Source organism: Phaethon lepturus, unplaced genomic scaffold, assembly GCF_000687285.1.
Source record: "Phaethon lepturus isolate BGI_N335 unplaced genomic scaffold, ASM68728v1 scaffold35326, whole genome shotgun sequence".
Lineage (NCBI taxonomy): Eukaryota > Metazoa > Chordata > Aves > Phaethontiformes > Phaethontidae > Phaethon > Phaethon lepturus.
In genome coordinates, this window is record NW_010548924.1 from 1 (window position 1) to 4,198 (window position 4,198).

The following is a 4,198-nucleotide window of genomic DNA, read 5'->3' on the forward strand; positions in this document are numbered from 1 at the left end:
GGCATCCCTGAAGCCGGCACGGATAAATGCATCGCCTGTTAGCCATGATGCAAAGGCCTTTTCACAATGAAAGCAATGAAATGAAAAATAATCAACAGCAGAGCGTAGGCGAAGAATGCCTGACATTTCAATCAGTGCCTGTGTCTGTGCAGTGAGCAGTAAACCTTGCCAGCTGCCCTAAATAAAGCTGTAGGTAGATAAGATTCACCTAAACAGTAGTATACGCTGCGTATTCCTTCTGATAGCTATAGAGAAATCAAAGCATAACTGAGGAATCTTTCTTTAAGCAAAATCTGACACCTTTTCAATGGTGATGAGCAAATGCATATATAGAACCGTACGTGTATCTCGTCCGATTAGAGACCGCGCACCTAACTTTTCCGAACCCCTGCCCAAAGGAAGAATTCAGCACGCAACCGAAGGGCGCTCTCCTTCCCAACCGCACGCCGCGTGGCCGGAAAGGCCGACAGGTAGCACTAACCTTTAGCTTGTCGTAGCGCTCGCTTAAAGCCGCCACCTGATGGTCACGGTGTCGCCCGACTAGCTTACACAAGGCACAGATTAACTGGTCGTCAGTCACGCAGTACATGTTAACTTTCTCGTCCTCGTGCTCCAAGCACATTAATCCCCTGATGTGAGAGTCCGGGATGGGCTCTATGAGCCGGTGGCCGGTGAACGGCTTCTTGTTGGGGTGAGTGGCTTTCAGGCACTCCTCGCAGTAGGACACCTCACAGGTAACGCAGGTTTTCACCGCCTCCTGGGCAGGGTCCTGGTCGCAGAACTGGCAGAGGACCTTCTCGCAGGACGACATGCTGTTGCTATCGAACGCCCGCTCCCGGCGGGTCTCGCTGGGAGAATTGGGCCCGCTGACCGAGGCTTTCTGAAACCTGTCGATGATGTTCTGCAGGGTGACGTTGCGCTTGAGCCCGTCTAGACCGCGCTGGCTGAGGGTGATGACATAGCGGCAGGTCGGGCACTGGAAGGCGGTGATAGACTCCACCGGCTCGTTGGTGGCGCAGTGGGAGACCAGGATGCGGTGCGCGCAGTTGAAGCAGAGGCTGTGAGCGCAAGGCAGCAGCAGCGGATCTTCAAACAGCTCCAGACAGATAGGGCAGGTCAGTTCCGACTCCAGTGTTTCCATCTTCAGGCAAAGCTTTCCTGTGGCGTCAGCGAAATCCAGGGAAGCTGATCAGCTATCTGGAAACACACGTAAAATTCGATTAGGCGAGAGCGAACATGAGGGGTCAGCCGTGGGGGGTTGTCAACTTTCGCCACTGCTCCCGGGGCTGTCAACCCACCACGCCGGGTGGGAGAGCAATCTAAAGTTTTGAACCTGCACATGCACACATCAAGGTATTTAAAATTGGGCTGCTTTTTATTTCTCCCCCTCTGCCTGATCACTTAAGAATGCAAAAAAAAAAGCTCCTTTTTAATTTCTTTATCTTTCCTTTTCTCTCTCATGCGATCAAGGAAAACAGCAGATGTTTCTGTGCATTATTAAAACCCAAAATGATGACCTTCAAACAGCCTATTACAGCAAAATTAGATTTTTTTTTTCTGCAGATGCTGCTTTTGGTTTCACTAATCAAGTAGTAAAACTTTTTTTAAAAGCCTCACTTTTTTATAGCATTGTGCAAGGATTAGTCTGGAGTATCGTAACTCACAACCTCAAATCTCTCATTGCTATTAAAATTAACAGAGTTATTTTCTCAGATTGGAGTTTTCACTTGCTACTATAGCAATAGCACAGCATTTAGAGTAAATGTCTGTGTTTGCCTGTGTATATCTACCTGAATATATGCAAGGAATAATGTTTCTAGGAAAGCATGTGATATTTTTATGTACTTTATACATATGATACATATATCGTATATGTATTTTACATATTATATACATTATATATGTGATATACATATTTTACATAGAATATATATGGTATATATATCATACACTAATATACTCTTCCCATGCATTTCAAGAACATATGCAACTGTGTTTATATATACCTGTACTGTCATGCATACGTACCTGTACACATATGCCCCAAAATTCATCACATACATGTTTGTAGTAAGATAAATATAGCTAGGGGATCACACAGTGTCATAACAGAAATGCCTAAAGGAAGGCGGATGAAGTAAATGACTAACAGTAGTTTAGCCCAAATTTCTGGTGATCCTAACCTATGGTACAGTAAGATCCTGTAAGAACTAAGTGCGGTGTGTGATTTGCTTAGGGGTTTGTGTGCGCGCGCGCGCTTTTGTGTGAGTACTCTCTATTGCTAAAACTTACACACTACCACTTGCCGTAGCGGCCTCGTTAATCATTTGAAGTGGATTAGGAATCAATGACTTTTAAATGGAGGGCATGGGATTTTCTGGAGAAGGCAGCAGTACACCCCCGTCAGAGATCAACTGAAACCTCGTTTTGTTTCCTCTCCCGCGCTCGGCGTTACGGAGAGCGGTTTTGAAAGGGTCGCCCCGCGCAGCTCTCCCTGCCTAAGCTCCCGTCAGGGGCTGCCGCTGCCGCAAGCCGACGGGTCAGCGAAGCGGAAGCAAAAGCTATGCTTCACACTCACAGAGCTGTACCTCTTCACAGTACAATCTCTTTAAGCTTTGTTGCCCATAAGCGAGGACGGCTTCAGATGGCACAGCTGCATCGTCTTTACACTGTAAAGTCATTGTTCGGCTGTGTGAACTCCTGCCTCCTCCCCTGACCAGGGAAAGGGAGGGGTGGACGAGAATCCCCCGCAAACAAACCTTGGTTCATTAAGGGTGAGGAGAGCTCAGGGCTCATTAGCAGCCTTGGGAACCAAGAGTGCTTGAACCTTCTTGGACTTCATGACAATTAGTGTGGGGAGAGCGGTGGCAGCAACAGGAATGCTACCTATAACCCCAGTATGAACTGCAGCAAAAAGGAAAGTTCAGCAAACAGAGGCAAGGTTCAGACTGCTCATCAGTTTTGTGTCCCGCTTGCTCTGTGGGAAGAGCAGCAAGGCGTCTGTTCCAGAGGTATGCTTAGAAATTAGGATACTTTGCCTCTTTGCACTAATGCGTCCTTTTACTCTGCCAAGAAATCCAAGCATTTAAAAAATGCACTGACCCCATCACAAAATTTGCTTTCCTATATCTTCTGTGATGCTGATATTACTTGAAATAAAGTTCTGTTTGCCAAAGACTAATTCGTTTATAACTATCCATCAGCTGCCATAATTGTGTGGTACATCTGGTCAAAATTAAAGGCCTGGCAATTCGATATAAGCAGGAAGACAACTCCCCTCCTCTCTCCTCAGCCATAGCCACACAGCACAGAAAAGATGAAAGCCTCTTCTGCAAACGAAGAACAGTTTGTCTTTCCTCCTCTTCACTCTCTGTATCACAGAAGTCCCAGAAGATCAAAATCTCATTCACATTGTTTGAATCCCTTCCACACCACAACTGTGTACCTCATCATCCACTTCTGCAGGCTGAACGCTGCGCTGGAAATGGGAGCAGAGGATTTGGGGTTGGCAGGAGACAATGTTTTAAGAAGGCAAACTAATTATTGCTCATCTATCGGCAGCGCAGTGACAACCTGCCAAGGTTTCGGATTTGTTTCTTAGGACCGTGTTTGGGAAATGGACCTTTCTCCCATGCTATCCTTTCTGTACAAAACCCCTCTCCTGCTCCTTTGTGTGCCAAAAAGTTTAATCCATTCAGTTTCCTTCTTAAAGCACTTTATTTTTTTTAACCAAAGGTTTTTTTATGCTACTCATATAAAAGCGATCTACAGATAAACAGACAAAACCAGCAGAAAAACATTTGCATCACTGCCTTATGCAAAGATGTTTGAATCACTGGCGGCTCTACATGAATATCACTGTCTCGAGTGATGACTAATTCTGATCTATCTGACTTGAATGAACAGCAGCTTAGCCCTGGCTAATGCTATTCAGTAAGAGCAAGGGTGCCAAAATCTGATCTTAGACTGTAAGTGTCTTGGAATGAGAGCCTATCTTCCAAGGTAATCAAAGCTGAGCACACCGATAGAAATCAAAAAAAGTGACATTTCCCTGTTTTCTTTTTCAGTTGTCAATAAGTCAAAACACACTGCATCTGGGACTGAATGATGAATCGTTTAAGAGGCACTGAAAAGGGGCTGCATTTTCTGGGCATCCCAGTGATTACTCTTTAATTGACTATAATTCTGCTTTTACTTT

General features: G+C 45.4%; 1 pseudogene across 1 annotated transcript; it reads right to left on the reverse strand.

Moving 5' to 3' along the window:
• Positions 1-304: 304 nt before the first annotated feature.
• Positions 305-1,192, reverse strand: LOC104623143 (annotated as a pseudogene). Its single transcript, XR_738057.1, has one exon. The product of XR_738057.1 is annotated as an E3 ubiquitin-protein ligase Midline-1 pseudogene (transcript).
• Positions 1,193-4,198: the final 3,006 nt, after the last annotated feature.